This window comes from Paralichthys olivaceus, chromosome 16 (assembly GCF_024713975.1).
Source record: "Paralichthys olivaceus isolate ysfri-2021 chromosome 16, ASM2471397v2, whole genome shotgun sequence".
Lineage (NCBI taxonomy): Eukaryota > Metazoa > Chordata > Actinopteri > Pleuronectiformes > Paralichthyidae > Paralichthys > Paralichthys olivaceus.
The window spans coordinates 17012122-17031779 of NC_091108.1; the positions used below are offsets into that span (position 1 = coordinate 17012122).

The 19658-nt window shown below is 40.3% G+C and overlaps 1 protein-coding gene and 1 long non-coding RNA gene across 3 annotated transcripts in view; one reads left to right on the top strand and one right to left on the bottom strand.

Annotated features, from left to right (window-relative positions):
• Window positions 1–19658, bottom strand: part of gpr158b (G protein-coupled receptor 158b) — a 68616-nt gene that overhangs the window by 34655 nt on the left and 14303 nt on the right. The window lies entirely within an intron of this gene.
• Window positions 13764–15156, top strand: LOC138405057 (uncharacterized). 2 transcript variants are annotated; one of them, XR_011238715.1, is made up of 4 exons: window positions 13767–14232; window positions 14484–14527; window positions 14635–14748; window positions 14924–15156. It is a non-coding gene; the product is annotated as an uncharacterized lncRNA (long non-coding RNA). The 2 variants fall into 2 exon arrangements; XR_011238714.1 differs by having other exon boundaries at window positions 13764–14232; window positions 14635–15156.

Sequence of the window (19658 nt, forward strand, 5' to 3'; positions counted from 1 at the left end):
AGAAACAATGAAGAGGTTGTGGGACAGGATTTTCCTCCATCTTGGGTCCTTAAAAACAGCAGGAGTCAATCAGCTGCAGGATTTGATGTAGTCGTCCAATCACCTCATCTTCTAGGTACAGACCAGTTTGCATGCACACGCACATCTTCATAAGTCATGCCAACATTCAGGCTACTAGAAGAGGAACATTCATCCGTATGCAATATAACCACAGTCATAACAAAGGGCCATACTAAATCATTGAACACATACATATTATTTCACTGGACAGAATTTAAACTGAAGGAGCTTCTGTGATGAAAGAAAAATGTCAGACTAGTCTGACAACTTAGTATCATCATCATTACCATACATCACACGATCCTTTCTCATGCGATGGCTGGAACTGCTCCTCTTTAGCGAGGCTAGGTTCATCAGTGTGAGCACGTCCCCACAGACTGAGCATTTCTCTCACAGTGTGCCGTATTCCACATCTACTTCATGTCGCTGTGATATGTTTTAGTGATGAAACATAACAGCATGTTTCCTCATCCTGACCTGACCTTACAGCCAGAAGGGACCACACTGAAGTGGTTTATACTATTCTTTGTGTTATTTTCATTTATCAGAAATACAATGAGTTGATGCTATGGGATGTCTTTGCCTTCCCTAGCTGCTTTTCAGTATTTAGGAACAGTCTCACACATTGTACACGACCCAGAGGTTCCCCACCGAATAGTCCTGTTGGTTTTGATCGCAATTTGAGTAGAAATATGAACCACAGCCGTACAGCAGTACAGAGATACTCCCCCCTCGTCCTTCTAACCAATCAGTGAAGGCCAAAGTCAGGGTCGGGAGCTCACAGCTGTCAATCAACATGTGGTCTCTTCTCGCACCGAGGCCTGAAGTCAGTTAAAGCTTCTGTAAAATGTTGCTATGGCTGAATGACAGGTGAGCGGTCTCCAGAGTGTAGAAGAGTGAAGAAGTGTTGTCAAGTATCATGTTGACATTTTATAATTTTCTTTTTTTTTAAATGTTGTGATTCAGGTGGAGGTGGGTGGATGGAGAGGAGGAGGAGGAGCTGACTGTGATATTGTGACTTTAAGTATGTTTTTAAAAAATGTGCCAAAGTCACTGGTTCCCAGTTTTAAAGTTGTGAGATTTGTTTTTTTATTGTAGTAAATCAAATATCTCTCCATTTCACCTTACACTAAAAAAAAAAAAACTGTTAGATGAAGATAAAATAATTACTTAAATTGGTGACCCAATTGATTAAGTTTGTTCAATTCAAAGTTATATGTTGTATGAACTTTGTAATTCATTTGAGTGTCACCATATAATGCTTTAAACATTTTCTTTTTACAGTTAAGGCTTCAAAATAACCAATTCATCATCAAAATAATCTTTTGATTATTAAATAAATAATACTTGTATTGGGTAGAATTAAAGGTAGTCAAAAACTTAACTCAAGTAAACATATCTGTCTCAACAATATGCTTAAGCGTGCATGTTGAGTAATATCAAAATTGGAGTTTCCAAATATTTGTATTTTGAAGGAATTCACTGATTCATGGCACCCCGCACTGGGATTAGTACAGCTAACCAGTAGAGACCAGTATAACATACATAATGCAAAAGACACAGCGGCTGCACTGTACTCTTCATCTATTACTGAATCAAAACATGATCCAAGGTCCCAGCAGTTAAAACAGAATCACAAACTGAATAAAACACAGTTCCTATGTGTTTCCCCTGACGTCTGATGATTAGGCACCTTCTCAGTGCCACTGCAGTGTTTGGTCTCAGTTAATGAACTTGTTTCAATCGTGTTATTGAGCCTCCTATATGCTGTCTACATGGTCTTCTGCAACTGAGGCAGCAGACGCCCCAGATATAAACAAGCCTGGTGTCGGGGGAAATCACAGGGCTTTGCCAAGTAACAGGGAAACTAATTAATATCTAAATTAAGAATTAAGGGATGTTTGCAGAATTTAAGTGCATCTGCATAAATCCAGCTTGCATCAATAACTGTGGGAGCGACGTGGGCTTACAGACCATCTGGAGTGAAAACACACTGAATGACACACGCACACAGGCTCCAGTATGGACACACTCGTGAATAAAAAATAGACTACAATACGGCCATAATAAATTTGACATGAACGTGCATAAATAGTGCATTGTATTGCATGCTTACAGTAAAAACATTATATATCCTCTGGGGCGGCTGCTGGGGAGAACACGGCAGCTATACTTATACTTGAATATATACATGAATCAGTGATTTTTTTATAATATTATTCAGAATACAAGCCATGTTTTGAGAACTAAGAGTTAATTGAAGAAAACTGATACACCTCTCATGACTGTTTGGCAAAAGAGCAAGGTGATAGCTTAGCTTAGCATAAAGAGTAGCAGGGTGAAAACACCTTGCCCGGCTCTCTTCAGCAAATCAAAATACAGACTATACAAAGATGAATGATATAACAGCTCCCTGGTGGCTGGCTGCAGTATAAGTCATGAACCCCACATTAAAAAAAAAAGTCTCTCAAAGGTCCTCCTAGTTTTTTAAATAATGGAAGTGGAGATGTGTTGTCCATCTTTATATCCAGTCAAGACTCTCTGCACTGATCTTTTAATGAATCTCTGTCGGTAAAACATGTCTTGTCAATTTTACATTTCTATTTGTGGAGGGATTAAACCAGTGTAATACATGTTTTAATTATTAAGCTGTCCTATGTTTGCATGCAAGGTAAACTACAACCAGTAGGTAATCTACTTAATTTAGGATAATCCCATATTTGAATAGAAAATAAATGGTTTATATTACATTTTGTCCTACTACACGTCTGCACTGCTGGGCAGTGGGTGACAATGTTGAATTGTTGGTTCTGGAAAGTCCCACAATCCTAAACTAGAATGGAGTGGGGTGGCATTGTCAAAATCTAACTTGAAATGTAAAATGAGATTGCTTTTTATAAATGTATTGTTCTGCTGCAACGGAGAAAATGTTTGCAATCTCATCTTGACCATGAAATGACCCCACCTCATTGTGTCTGTCTGATCTCTGCTTCTGCCATATGAAGGTTTTATTTTGCAATTCATTTGCTGCAGAGGCAGGCTTACATATAAACTTTATTTCAGCTTATAGCAGATAATGATTGTGAACAAGAAGCCTATGAATCCAGCAGTAAAACATTTCTGAGTCAAATATTTCACGGGTCCTCTCCTGTCATTTTGGATATTTATTTTTATGTCTTTATATGTTCTTCATAATTGGCAGAATTCAGGAAGCTACAGCTGTCGGCTGAACTTCTGCACAGATAGTTGATTTTCAAAGCTGACAAACGGCCCCAAATCTCTTAACTGGGAAGCAGCAGCCGGAGGGGTGGGCTGCCGAGGGTAGAAATATCTTCACTGAAGTGCAAATGGCTGACAGAATAAACAGATACACTAAATAATTACTTCAGTGTTGCCCCAGTGAAGACGAGCAGGCCTGGGAGTTTAAAAACATGCTTCCACTTTTTGCAAAACAGAATGTGAGTGTAACAGCTTTGAGACTTCACGTCTTGTTTTTTTTTTCTTTATGCCGTATTGATTGACTGAGGTTTGCAGGTACTGCTATGAAATGGGATCTGTGTCAGGTGGGGATCCTTAAATCTATTTTAGGTTTACCTATGACAGAAAATAAACAACCAAAGACAAGGATCAACTATACAAGCATCAACTGAATCCAATGTTAATGGCTTTACCTGAATAAATATCATCAGCAGCCTTCAGAATTCATTGTCCCTGATGTACACATTGCACATTCACTTGCAGCCATTGTGTTAGACTGGACAGTATGTCCATTTGCAAGAAATTAATTATGTACACCATAAAGAACCACAGAGAAAGGGGCTTTGAGATATTTGGTGCATTGTCATGACTGTTAAAGGACCTGGAATAGACCACACACTGGCCAGCAGCTACATCTAATCAAATGTGATTTCATCACTTCGACATGAATCTTAAAATGTAGCTTATCAGACTCGTTTCCACATAGTTTATTGCCACCTACTTCTAAAACTACAAATCTATGAATGTGTTTTATTATTTGTGTCTCGATCTGTTCATACCTGTGAAATGAAAGTCTACAAAACACAGAGGCACTGGTTGGATCTAAATCCTCCTTTTTGTTTTTTACTTTTTTGTTCCTCCAAAACAAAAATGAACTTGGGGTTTGGCCAGAATGTATCTGTCTCTACTGGAGGAGCAGGTGGTGAGTGGAGAACTCAGCTTCCCTTGGGCCTACCATTACAGTTGAGGCCAACTTTGAAACTTTCAACATCCACTGAGCATATGAGGGATCGGATGGATGGTGTGATGGATGGATGGATGGGCGGGCAGATAATACCCCGCAAATAAAGTGAAAAACTACCACAACCAGGCAGCTGCAGCATTTGTTATGAACTTCCTTTCTGCTTACTCTAAAAGGAGCAGAGACTCATTAAGATAAGACAAGGACAAAACATTATTTTTGGCCTTTATTGGGCTCCATGAATCTGAATTGTTGCCTCTATTAAAGCTGCCTGTGTTATCACAGCACAAGCACTTTCTTGGTTCCCCAGTGCATTTTAAAGCGCAGGAAATAAGTGGGAAGAATAAACAGTGTTTTGTTTTGAATATTTCCCTAATATGAGGTAATGTTGTTTTTGGAGAGGGGAAGCAAAATATAACACCTTTAACAAGTCAGTGTAGAATATAATACAAATAAAAAAATTCCACTGGTGTAAAAACACACTAACACCCACATACATCTCAGTTTTGTCTGCAATGGAAATAGGTTGTTATTTGGCACCATTTGGCATTGATGGAAACAGAACACCCAGGTGAATGTGTTAATTATGGGTGCCGCCAACTGGGGCACGTGTTCGTCCAATAATTCACTCAATAATCGCGAAATCGACGAATGGGACTCAATGTCGATCACTCAAAAGAGCGAGAGGACAAAAACGTCCATTTTTCAGCCACTTTGTTTGTGTTTAAACACTTCTCAACGCCACAAACGGAGTCCGACAGACATGATTTTTACATCAGGTGAAAATAAAGTTTGTTTCCTACGCACACATGTCAATCTGACATCTCTCGGAGCTAAAGTTTAGGCTGGAACATTTTTGGGTCTGGGTTCAAGACTGGGTGAGGATGGGAGTTTTTGCTTCACTTTTTGACAATTTAAATAAAAATAAGCCCCCCCGCCCCCCCATAGTACCAGGATGTTACCAGGAAGTTTGTAAAGAGCCTATATTTTGAAAATAAGCCCCCTGATAGTAACAGGATGTTACCAGGAAACCTGTACAGAGCCTGGTTTTTCAAAATAAAACCCCCAAATAGTTACAGAATGTTCCCAGGAAGCCTGAAAGACACTAGATTTTCAAAATAAAAACCCCAGATAGTTACAGGATGTTCCTAGGAAGTCTAAAATATGCTGGATTTTCAAAATAAAATCCCTAAACAGTTATGGGATGTTCCCAGGAAGCCTGAAGGAGGCTGATTTTTAAAAAATTATATCCCATGGATGGTGATAAGACCTTACAACATGGTTTCTCTCTGTCTCTCTTGGTCATGTCTCTCTGTCACGAACCGGGATCATGCATGATTATAAAATCAAGCAGCTTTTGGAAATGTCTTTCGCTCTCACCATCCCTCCTTCTCTCTCTCTCTCTCTCTCTCTCAGGGTCTATCTTCTTCCTCTTAAACTGCTACAGTTTTTCTCTCTCTCTCTGTCACCAACCTGGGTCAGGTTATCAAAATGCAGCTTTTTCTAAATGCTGAAAATGTGTCTCTCTGTGTGGAGCGGCAACACAAGGCACCCATTCAAAATGTCTCAGCAGAAGAGATTTTCTAGTAATAGTAATACAATTCATTTATAGAGTGCTTTTTGAAGTACTCAAAGACACTTTACAAACATAAAAATCAACATAGAACACACAACATACATCACACATTAAAAGCAGTTCTGAAACCCTCATGGTTGATGCACTTATTGTAAGTTGCTTTGGATAAAAGCGTCAGCTAGATGAAATTGATGTAATGTAATGAAAAGGTGAGTTGTGATTTGAACATTGTAAGATTGGTGCAGTCTCTGATGTGTTTGGGGAGAGAGTTCCAGAGAGAGGGGAAGCTATGGAGAAGGCTCTGTCCCACCAGATGTGGTGCTTGGTCCTTAGTGGATGAGACAGGAGGTTAGCATCAGTGGAGAGGAGCTGACAGGATGGAGTGTGGTGGTGGAGCAGGTCGGTGAGGTAGGACGGGGGCCTGGTTATGGAGGGCTTTATGAGTGAGGAGAAGGGCTTTGTATTGGCTATGTTCTGGGATGGGGAGCCAGTGGAGATTCTGGAGAAAAGGGGTGATGTGATCAGGGGAGCAAACAAACTTTTAATCACACCTCAAACATATGGGTTGTTGAAAATAAATGAAATCCATGCAGAAGAAAACAGTATTATGCTCTTAACCTTTGTTCCAATCTTGAGGTTGCTCTGGGTAAAACCAAGTTTTTAAGCACAGGATTACATTTCACCCCAAAAGAGAAATTCTGCCAATCTTATTGAAAGTGAGAAATTATTTATTTATGAGTTTACAGTGAAATCCAATGCCTGGGAAGAAATTCCTCTGATGATCTCTGAATTTGGTCTGAGATAGTCTCTGCATCATCCTGGATGCATTTTCAGTAGTAGGTAGTAATGTACATAACACTTCTCACCCTGGCATGTTTAGTGCTGACAAAAACGACAAATGTGAAGGAAAATACAGAGCAAAACTGCATGGTAGCAATTGGTGATTAGTTCAACTCACAAAATGTCCTGGCCACAAGAAACTATGCTTAAAAATATTGAGTAAGCTTTGTGTAGGTCAGAGTGGAAGGAAAATTGTACTTGTAGAGCCCAATATCACAACTTGTCTCATCTTCTATCCTTGACCCTCAACAAGAGTGAAGAAAAACTACCAAAAAACATATTAACGTAGAAACCTCAGAGAGAGCCACATTTGAGGGCTCCCTCTCCCAGGATGGATATAAGTGTAATAGATGTTGTGTGTAGCAGAGCACATCAACAAAATAACAATATTTACAATGTTGATGAGAACAGACTGCGTCTAACATAAATATTGTTGTGAGTCAATTTTTATTCAAATTGCTACACAGTTACACCCACAATATCATTTCTCATTTGTTAACTTACCCTCACAGAAAAACAAGTAAGATAAGTGATGCAGTAAGAATCTGCTTATAAAATAGAAGGAGAAGCTGCCTGTCGCAAAAACCTCTTTCTTGTCTTGAGACTTTATATTATTTATTTATATTTAGAATTTATGTGATATAAGAAAAAGCATTGTATGGTTATGAGGCTCATTAGCAGAGACACAAAGCAAGAGAAGCAGATTTTTTCTTCATTCTGATCCCCACATATTCAGAAAGGAACAAAACCCAGCAACATGCCCTTCCTGACCCTTGGTGTCCTTGTAGGAACCGCAATTACTAAAACTGTGAAGAGTCTTTTTGACCATTTCCTCCCACCTGGAGAGAGAGATGAAGCAGCACCCATGCTAGGCACTGACCTGCCTGAATGGGAAACTAATGTTGAAGAGGCAGAGGCCAATCCATTTGCCACTGCAGAGTCAGAGCCTGCAACTGTGTTCGATAAAGAAGAACAGTATGAGGTTGGACCTGCTGCAGCTGTGTTAGACGGTGCTACGGCTTTCGATAACGCTGCACGCACTGTGGATAAGGCTGTAGCAGAACTGAAAAGGACCTGCCCCGCCTCTGTTTTTTCAGGTGATACAGCGCCAATGGAAAAGACCAGTGCTGCAGCTATGAGCAACCTTTCTGAAGCTGCAGATGCTCTTTATAACTCGTCAGTAGAACTGCACCAGGCCGGCGCTGATGTTGATGTGTTTGACACTGCAGTGGCTGCCCTCAACGCTACAGCTCTAGAGGATGACTCCAGTGCTTCAGCTGTGCTCAATGTGGCTGTAGATTTGTACATTGCTGCAGATGCTTTGCACAAAGTCACACTAGCATTGGATTGGACCAGTGCTACAGCTCTGTGCACCTTTGCTGCAACTTGGTACAATGCTTCACTCAGTATATACAAAGCTGCAGCAGCACTGCATGAGGCCAGTCATGCTAAAACTCTGTCTGGTGTAGTACAACCTCTCTTATATGTAAGAGAAAGAGCAGATGTGAACAGTGCTGCAGCTTTGTCACCCATTTCCACAACTGTTTGACGGAGCAGGTAATAACTTTGGAGTTTTCATGTCTCGATGAGACCAGTCCAGCACAATCCCGGGAGGATGGAAACTGTCAAATTAGAAATAAATAAAATTGAACAATATCTGCTGAGTATCTATTATCTTGTATATACCAGTAGCATTGCACCTCTGTTGATTCACACCAATGTTTAAATTTACAGAAAACTTTAACTTCTAATTCTTCTAACTTCTAACTAATTTCAACTCCTTTTAACTCTATAAAAGTCAAAACTTGAAAGAAAAATTTAAATCTATTATCAGTGAATTTTCAATCAAGATGAAACACACAAACTTGAAACCCACTGGTTCCCTCTGCCTCTCTCTTCTCTCTGGCATACTGTATATGAGTGCATGTGCTATGTTGCATTGTACCGCGCTGCACAAGAATCCTGTGTGACAGTCCTGACTCAATGCAGAAAAGCACAGGAGTCAATCAATTCAATGCATTTGTTTAGCACCATATAACAACATACATTATGTCAAAGCACAATGGGGGGAAAGGGGGAGGGGGGGACATGACAGCACCATGCCATTGATCCTCTAGTTCAGTGGTCACCAACCTTTTAAAGCATAAGATCACTTCTTAATTCAAAAAATAAGCGAAGATCTACCACCCCGATGTCTTGCAAAAAACCCACTTAGGAAGGTCATATTTATTATTTTAGTATGAATTCATGCATTTTCAGCTCCTGAAAATATTTCACAATAAAATATTTTTAAAATAAAACCAGAAGATGCAGGACTTCATACCGTAGAGTCCTGACATTTAGTTCTGTGCATAATCAACCTTGTATTAAAGGAAATGCAGGAGATAAACATGCTGCTACGCCGCCAGTAGCGGACACACAGCGGGTGTGAACAACAGACAACCGACCCACAGCTGATCTGCCGCACGACCACAGACTACGAGTTCAGAGAGTTACAGAGACCGACGGTGAAGACTGTCGAGATCGACCGGTCGATCGCGATCGACAGGTTGGCGACCACTGCTCTAGTTTCTTCTTCTTCTCTTATTTGACAGTCAGGCGTCAGCTCTTGAATAGCCATTGCACGTTTTGTGTGCCTATTGTTACATCTTGGGAACAATAGGCAACAGCAACAAAAAAAATAATCTTGCCTTGCAAGCTGCAACACTGAAAAGACAGCAAGGTGGGAGACCTCCTTAGTTGCTGGTGCGTAAAGAGTCACTTGCCTTTTTTTGTTAAAACACACCAATACTTTCTCATTTTGATGTGAAAGAGGTAGCATTTGTTATTTTTGTTTGATTTTTAACAATCTACCTACATCGCCCAAGCTCACATCTCTCTGACCAGGGTCAAGTGCAGATTGCAGGAAACATGTACAGTATGTCAGACAGGAGATTGGAGAGATCAAAACTGGATTAATATGTGACCCAGCACCTCTGAACTACTTTATCAGCACGACTCCATATGTCATCTATCACCACTGCTGCTTTTTACAACAAGACTCATGCGGCACGGCCCCATGAAAGAGCTATGAAACAGCCATTTGACTTGTCTCTGTTTGATGGATCACCTTCATCACATTGCAGACTGGAAGTGAGAAAGAATTGTATAATTGCACCTTGCTCTGAATGCAGACTGGGGACATTTAATTTCACTTGGCTAACAGGGTTCAAGGTTGCCTTGTCATTCATGGAGAGACTTATCTTCAAAGAAGGGCGTGGGAGAGAGGGTGTTTTATTACAGAGCTGAGACCTGATCCTTGCAGACATTACAAGGGAATAGACGGCCTGGAATATTAAACAACTCTGTTGATCATTTTGTAGTGAATAAAACAGTGCTCTCATGATATTTACACAAATACAATTTTACAACTGTAGTGGAAGAAAAAAGTAACCTAAAAATCAGACCAATTGCCATTTTTTTCCATTTGCAAACCTAGGTGAAAACGACATTTGCCGGATTTATGGCAGCTAAAACTCTAAGACTCTACAGGGTGATTTTCAATCTAACATGAAGCTAAGTAGTCACATACATCTGATTTGAGTCAAACTCAGGCACAGTGTGTCTCCTTCCTCCCACTATCAATGAAGCCAAAATATTCTGGATATGAACGCTGCCATCTTGCGCCAATCATTTGCAGAGTCTGAGTAGTATTCATGGATGAGGCAGCAGCATCAAGGTCCTGCCAATCACTGGTCAGTCTCAGCTGCCAACATTGTTATAGCATTGAATAAGTAACTAATAACTAATAAATAAATCTAATAGCTAACTCAAACCAATCTTACCAGGAAAGGGAAAACATATCACTGTCTCATATGACAGAAAACATATTTGAGAAAATTATATCTTTTTTGTTCTGTGACTTTTTTGTTTTTCTCATCCAGCAAAGAGGACGTAGGGTTTATGATACTGCACCAACCACCAGGAGCGATGCATTGGCTTCACTTCAAGGAGCCTTCTAGTCGCCTTGAGCTCCTAGCATAAAGCAGTGATTAAGAGCGGTCTGGTAAGCTCATTACTTTCTAAGAGACTGATCACACAGAGACACGCTGCAACTGGCACGGCTACATCAAAAATGCCTTGGAAAAGTGTGGTGCGCTTTCTGTGCCTGGAACTGGACTGCGTATGCAACAGGTGCTCAAATGTAAATAATGCGGGGGGAAAATGGATTAAATTAGATGTCAAGCTTTTGCTTTATTTTTTGATTGAGGAAGAGAAACAGAGGAAACAGTATGGTGAATACCAACATCTTTACAGTGAGTTGTGTGACCAGCGCTATGCCACCACAGCAGTAATGGGCAGACCTTGAATTAGTCCCATGTACACCGCTAATCTTTCGTGTGTATTTACCACTGTTCTGTTGATGGGGCATCCAAACAGGAAGTAGTAAGGTGGTCAAGTCCGCCTCTTACTTGATTAGCAGCCATGAGAAAATTGCTGGCAACGTGTTTTCATTTACAAACTTGTATTGTCATAAGCTTCAATGGACACTGCCTGAACTGACATCACTTAAGGAAGTTTATCAGATATTTACACTCATACTAACAGCAGGAGTACTTCCTGGGACCAAACAGACATTAATGTGTAAAATCCCTTTAAACTTCACAAATTTCAGATCAATAACACAACAAGGTAATTAAACATAAACTGTTGATCTGCCCAGCGAGCACACAATCATAGCACAACCTCCAGCAGAAAACCAGATAACAATATCACATGACACTATCACACAGTACTTCACATACACGTGAAAACAATTCCTCCACAGAAATGGCTTCAACCCAAAATCAAATTATCTGTAACTTTCATATGGAGGCCCCTCATGTTTTGACTGCAGCCTGTGTTACCTGTTTTCCCACCATGTAATTTGATAAAAAAGCTGTGAACACGACACCAAGATAGGAGTTGGCAAAGAGAGAAAAAGAGGCAGAGAGAGAGAGAGCACTCTGCGTCCCTCAGAGATCTATAAATACACTGCAAGCATTAAACCCTAAAAGCATTACAATCACTCTTTCCCTTGGGTGGGGAATCTGCCTGCTGCTGTTTCACAAGACAACCAGCCGCTAACAGTAGATGTCTGAGGAGTCGGGATCTCCGACTTAAGCCTATCTGGAATTTTACCATCAATTTGTGAGGCAAAAACCAAAGAGATATACTGTAGCTGGTTATCGATTGGTGACTTGCCGTGGAAACAGCGATGTGACCCACGAGCAGATGAGCTGAGTGTGGCCGTTATTCTTCCTGCATCTTTAAAGGACTTTAGCGTAAGGAACAGAGGTGATTAAATTGTAGAGTCAGAAATTCAGCCCTGTGAGATGTTGAAAATATTACCATTGGGATTGGCTGTGCAGCCTCAGGAAATGTGTCAAGAGTGAAATGAAAGTCTCACTTGGCATTTTAAAACTCGAACCCCTCAGTTTGCCCACACAGACATCTGGGTGGGTGGGCCGCAGCTCCTTACGTGGACTCACGGGAGTCCTCGCTCAATTAAGATCCAACTGCTGCTGCCGAATTGACAGGCTCTTACATTTTGCCATGGCGGCTACTGAGCTGCAGGCAACAGATTAGAGAGTGAATGGTGTTTCTCTGTGGAGGATGAGTCCTCATCCTTCCCTCCCTCCCTTTACCCCTCCCTCCCCATCTCATCCTCCTCTCCATCCTATACGCACCCATGTCCTTGCGCTCTCCTTCCACACCTCATGCCATCATGCATGTTTCATGAGCCTAATTACAGCGCAAAGAAATATGCTGGACTTGCCAGAATATACTGCTAAGAGGAATGCTACCTACAGTTTTCTTTACAAACATTGCCTATGTTGGTAATATGTACGATGGTAGGTTGAGTTAAGTGATTCACAGTGTAAAGCACTTTCCAGAAAGCACACTTTATAGGTACTCTATTCATATAAGATATTTATAGATTTTTGTTGACATTTAGTAGTCTCATAACTCCAGTTAAGTGGTCGAAATTGAGCTAGCAGGTCTGGGTCAAGCTCCAAAACTACATTACTACGCTTCTGATCCAGATCAACACCAAAATGTAATGCCTTCTTTCCAGACCCACATCGCATCCTTCCACCAAGTTTCATGGTAATCCATCGGGTAGTGTTTGTGTAATCCTGCTTACTACTAACAGAGAAGAAAACATATCATCCTTGATGGAGGTAATAAATAGTGTTAACAGCCTAACAGACAGTGGGACACAGAAGAACATAGAGACGATTTGGGGATAGCTAGGAGTGTGTGTTCTTCAGTCTGCAACATCTTGAAGTCTAAGCAATACAGCCTTAAAACTAAGGTCCATCTAGAGCAAAATCAGGTCTGTCCTGACTGAGGCATCCAACAATGGATCCATGCATCAAGATCAACTAATTGAAATTACACATACAAAACAAAGACCAGAACATTATAACCAAAATAGGGGAGAGGTGAAATAGATCACATCCAAAAGGTTGCAATGACATGGACCTCTGCAGGTAAAAAAAACCCTGGAAAGCCAATTACCGCAAAACTTAGTGAAAGAAAGTGGTACGGGTTAAAGAGGAACCCATTCAATTCTTGCGCAGATGTAAATCACTGTGCTGATACAGGATTTGTTTTTATTTATCATCACGAGATGGGGCGTTTTCGAATGTTTCCCCATTTTTCCAGGAAATAACTAAAGGACCTTGAAAAAAAAATATCAGGCATATTTAGACAGCTGACATCTATGAGTGTGTGAAATGAATTGATTACATTTAAGGAGACTGTTGGCCCTTGATGGAGGTATGGGCTCTATTCAGTGCAATTCTAGTTTGATGTGATTGTTGTATTGATAATTGCCCCAACTTAACAATTTTATGGTGACTCGCATGACAAAAGCTGCTCATCAGTTTTGATTAGAACTGTATCCTACAAATATTTATTCCTCTCTAATAGAAATATGTTTATCACATTCTGCACACAACTTGTTCAAGGAAAGAAGCACTGAGCAGATGTTATATTGGCTTATTTAGCATGAATGAGCCCATTTGGAGATAAACCTTGGGGTTACAGCATAGGCTTTGATGTTAGGGCTGACCTATTGGACATGCCTGTGAATTCATGTTCTGTTATTTTCCTCCCTGCAGAGAAAGGTGATTATAGAGATGAATATACAGAAGGTCTCTTACAAAAAAGCTTGTTTTAGTAAACTGACACTTTATTTACCTTGTTTTGAACTTGGTGTGACATGTGGTATCGAATACAAACACTAATGGTTCCTTTGATGTTAAAAAAAAGAAAGAACATGTACTCAAACACACATATGCATCGACAACTGGTGTGCAGATGCTCTGAGTCTTAAAGCACTTCAACCCGGCGCTCGCTGTAGAACTTCAATTCCCCTGAGGAGAGACAGAGAGCCTCTGGCAGAACAAAACAGAAACGGGAGAGTGAAAAGACAGGTTATTTTCTGTCTCCGCTGCTCCTCAAGTCACCTTTTTTACCTGCTCAAGATAAGGCAGCTATAACCGATCTAGTGAGATACTGCTTCCCAGACAAATTCAGTTTGACACAGAAAGTCCAGAATCCATGATGTTCCTTCTGCTTCTACTAGTAGCACTCTACATAGTGTCTTATTCAGCTGGGTTATTGACTATTCTAACTGACTTTAGACTTTTGAAGCTTAAATCCTCTTCTTCCACCACAATGTGCCACAGACGATAAGGACAACAAAAGACACTGTAAGGAAATAAATATTTACATTTGTCCCTTTTCCCCCCCACACAGCTATTTTTCCTGCAGCAGACTAGAGGCGGGCCATGTGTGTCCAGGTAATTAATTTTTCAGATGAGAGGGACTGCAAAATAACAGCCAAGCTGCAGCTAGAAATAAGGACATTGCTGCCTTTTCTGAAAGTGCTGTCTGTGTCTCCATAAAGGTGTATCTAAAAATTACATGTGTCCCCTGGAAGAAACTGCAACGAGCACACAAGTGTGGACACCAATTTGTGCAGTTAGGGATGTTGCTGCAGAAAAGAAAGCAGCAGAAGAAGGTGACAAGTTTTTCTCATTTATTACTTAGCCACTTAATATAATGATTTAATGTGTTAGGCTGGCAGAAAACAGGGACTGACATGTTGACAGATGGAGGGATCATTTCTGGCTTGTCTTTCCTCTGAGATGATAAAGGAATAGTTCACCTAAAAATTCAAATTCACTCTCATCTAGTCACCACTATGCCAATGGAAGGGTGGTGAAGTCCACAAAACACTTTTGGAGTTTCAGGGGTAAACAGCGTTAAAGCCAAATCCAAGTGACCAAGCCGGTTCAGCTGATGACCGTCCACAAATAACCATCGATTTGGAAGGTGCTGTGTGTTATTATCACCTCTTCAATCCATCCCCCATCCTGCCAGACACCTGCTCTTCATACATATAAAAATAAAATGCCACCATACTGCTCCTGTGGTGTTTGTAAGTGTCTGTTAGCCCCGGGATTCTAATTCAACTTGAAACAGCATCATTTACACCATGGTTTTGGCCTAAATGTCATCTGTTATCCTCCTTCTAGTTACAGCTGCAGTTACTGCAGCTGTTGCGAGTTCTCACAATACTCATCATAGCTGAGTTCTGGTGAAACTCACAAGTTCTCATGAGAACTGCCGCAGTAGATAATTGTTGAATTTTCATTTTTGGGGTGAATTATCCCTTTAATTGTTTCCAAAAAATGACTACAAGGTAAGGAAGTAATAGAAAAGAAGAGGAATGGAGGTTGGAGGTAAATTTTGGGAGGTTGTGAATAGCCATGGAAACAGAGAGTGTGGAAAAGAGCTGGATAAAAGAGAAGAGGACGTGTGGCTGATCGAGCGAGGGAGCGATAGGACAGACAGAGGGGGTAACCCTACTTGGCTGTCACAGCAGTTTACACTCATTAGCAGAGCTCTGCCTTTGAAGCCCTTTATCTCCAGCGGCACGTTTCACAGGGCGGAGAGAAAACACGCATAAATGCATATGCAAACATACCTCAAATTCACATTAATGTCTACATACATTAAAAAAACACTAACAAAGAGAAAAAACTAAATCCTACTCAGATACATCTACTAACAAATCACCCACACTAATCACTTTCAAATCCTTGTTTAATTATATAAGCAGTGGCTCCTTATGTAAGATACTTCCCCTATGACTGACTATCCATAATGCATGAAGTCTTCTATTTGGTTCATGGTGACACATTCTGCCTTCCTCCACAGCCTCACTGTTTCTGGGCAGAGCAGAAAAAAGAAAAAGAAGAAGAAGAAGCTCTATCTGAGCGTAACAATGCTCAACTGTGTACAGCAAAGTTCAACCAACGGCTTGTAAATAAAGGGTTACATAGGAGAGTTGTCCTCACTAAAACCAGCCAACTTGGTTTGATGTCCAATTGAGACCATTCCCAAATTTCTCAGTTGCCTAAAACTCATTTCTATTTTTGGAAAATCCAAATAATATGACGTATATGTTTGTTACAAGTCTTAATGCTGCAGCCCACAATTCTGAGCTCTCAATACAAGCAAAACAAACAGTGATAAATAAAGCTGGATAATTAACACTAACATAGATAAACTCATCAAGATTTGATTAGTTTAACATCACCAGCCAATATAATGCTCGCAACAAGCTGAGAATTATATCATGCTTCATGGAACCTATTTCAAACTAGAAGGGTATTCTGAGAGCACATCCTCGTCCTCCTATCTCACCATGTTAATGAATGTGAAATAATCTGCCCATTAATCAGGATTCGCTCCAAGTTTAATGCACAAAATGCTTCAAAATTATGGAACTGTTAAAATATCTGAGATCTGTCTTCCTGTAAACCAATAATTGCCTTTTGAATGCAGTGGTGGGAGGCAGGGATAAGACATGCCCACCCCCTTGACTATCTAGACCACAATGATCCTGAGCTATTTGAACCGCTGGAACAGCGCGGAAACAGCCAGGGTTAAATCGTGTCTGAGGAGGGTGCTGTTCCCCGTCTCAGCCAACGGTTCCAAAGTTGTGTGTGTATGCGTGAGGGTGAGGCAGCTGAGGGGCAGGAGAGGATGGGGATGTTTCTGAATGGTACATGATGTGGTGGTTTAGGGGTTTAATTTCAGAATAGATTTAAAAATGAGTGCAACTTTCCAGGTTATCATAATGTGGAGAGGTCCCTAACAGTTTACTCTATGTCAGCATTGGCCCCATATGGCCCAACACGTTTTAAAGCTGGGTGATGGTGGTAATTTTACAGCAGTACTCAGGATCTTAATTGACTAATTTGCAATGTTTTCATTGTGCCAGCACATAATTCAGGGTTCAGTCATCAGGTTGTAATACTCCCTGCACACTCTACAGAACACACGATGCTTCGTCACTTTACTACAGCCAATCTTGTTATGATCTTTCTCTCTCAGACAGAGCCTCAGGGTGTGTTTGCACTTGATGTGAAAAGCAATAAGCCTTGCAAGGACTTTCCACAGCCCATTTACCAAAAATTGTATTAAGTGACATTCAGAAATAAGATGGTTTTAATGTGGATATTGGAACAGATACTTGATCTAGTTTAACAAGTTAAAAAAAACATTCATATATAATTTTTATTTTATTTTATTTTATATAAGTTTTATTTAAATGGAAAATCATGTGTGGTGTATAGACATATCAAAAAAAAATCCAGGAAGATTTTAATTTGAAGACATTGAATTGAAAATAAAATCAGAGGTATTTGCCAAAAAGAATACTAATGGTAATAAGCTGGTTGATCACCGGCAATAAGCAACACGTTGGGAAAAGAAATTCAAAAAGTGAAGTGCAGAGAGAAACATGGGTGAGAAAGAAATATCTCTTAACAGGCGAAAGATAGACAATTTTGAACTTTTTTAAACTGTATACAACAATGTTATATGCTTCAAAGACCATATACTTTTTTTTATCAATTTAGACTAATTCATAATATTAACTCAAAGGTTCCTGCATTTCATAGGATAACAGTTAAGCCTTGCTTTAAAGCTGCAGTTAAATTATATAATTTTCTCTAGATTCAGTTCCCTTTCCAAGACTATGACAATTCTATTATCTAATGTGATACACTACGTTTTTCTCCTCTATTAGTATGACAGTGATATAATGTACAGTATTGATATTTTACAAATATTCAAAACATCTTCAGCGACATGCCCTCCCCTCATACAGCCTGATATCAGTGTGTTGGTCCATCAGCACATAGAGCCCATAAACTATCCTTTAACAATCAAATTTGCCTCTGAGGGCAAATGGTCAACATTTAAAGGCTTCCAGTGTAAAAGGCAGATATCCACGTTTCCCCACACAAAACATTAATGGTACTTTCTGTGGGTGTTTTAGGGCCACGTAAAATGTTTTCTAATATGCATATGAATGCATATACAATAAAAAATCTGATGCATTTCGGTCAACGTATTCAGCCTCTTTTGCTCCCAACAGAGACTGTTTACCTGCAGGCAACCAAAGCCTGCTCATACGTGATTGGCCCAACTAGAAACAGAGACCAAAATCTTCCAGCAACAAAATCCTGTCCTTCACCTTTGAATTCTGCATATTCAGATGCAGAATTCATTTACAGAAATGACTTAGTCAGTTGTTTGGTCCACCACTTTAGTTCAGAGTGTGAAATCTGGAACATTCACTTTCTCTCTGCAGCCTCAGCTTTCAACAGATTAGTACATTTTTGCAAGCTAACATGCTAATCGAAGATGTCAAACTTTATACATATCAAAACGCGTCGTAGTTGCGAGCATCTCAGCATGTTGATGTTAGCGTTTCACATGTCTGTCTTGTGAAGTTTTTTAAGACATAAACTTAAGTAAATCATGGCACCTCTGCATCCAAACAAGAGCATGTAACCTTGATTATTTTTGAAATGCAATCAAAAATGTCTAAATCAACACTGCAGGCAGCCTCTACTAATTGACGATTTCATTGTGAATTAATCTATAGAAGGACAAGATTAATGACACTGTTACAAATTCATACATTTTCATGATCAATTCCTGTTCCTTCTAACAAAACATTTGTAGTGAATCTATAGAAGGAATCATTGAAAATCACTTGGCCGAATGGTTCTAGTCCAAGTTCATTTACAGCAAACAGTTTAAAAGTAAAAGAAACAAACATAATATGTCTACATACACAAAGATCACCCACAGAAGATAATTCAAAGCCACCGATTATTCCACTTACAGCTGTGATGATAAGTGGAAGATAACAGACGCCATGTGTACACTCAGAAAAGGACAGTGGCACCAGATTTGTACCAGACAGCAGATTTAAAAGAGTAGCTTATGAAATGGGACAATACAGGAGCAGCAACATAACAGATCTAAATGAACACAGAAACCTCCCGTGTCTACTCCTGAAGTCCCCCCCACCCCCGTCGCCATGTTGACCCACCAAGAGGAGGGGGGGGCACAGACAAAGAGCATGGTCAATTATTCACCACATCTTGCTGCAATCCATTACACTGCATTTATTATACATCATATGGCCAGCGACATGCCATGCAAGCCTGAGCAGCTCCTCTCATCTGCTGGAGTCAGAGATGCCTCCTACAATACATCACATAAAACCAACGCACTGGCACCGACATGGGCGACATGAACACACAGGCAAGCCCAGGCGCTGATAAGGGTCCACACACACACACACAGACACGCAAACACAAATGCAGAACTATCGCCTTGCTCTCTATCTCCTCCTGTAAAGTGACAAGAACATGATGTGTAGCTGCTGCTGGTTCCATCACAGTGGTCACAGAGGTAACAAGAATTATTGCCTTGCGGTTGTATTCATCCTCTAACCAGTCACATCGCAGGAAATATAGTCACCCCCCCCCCTTTCTGTTCCTGAGTTAATGGCGAGAAAAGTGTTTTTGCAGAGCATTATAATGTCACAGGGAATTTCAC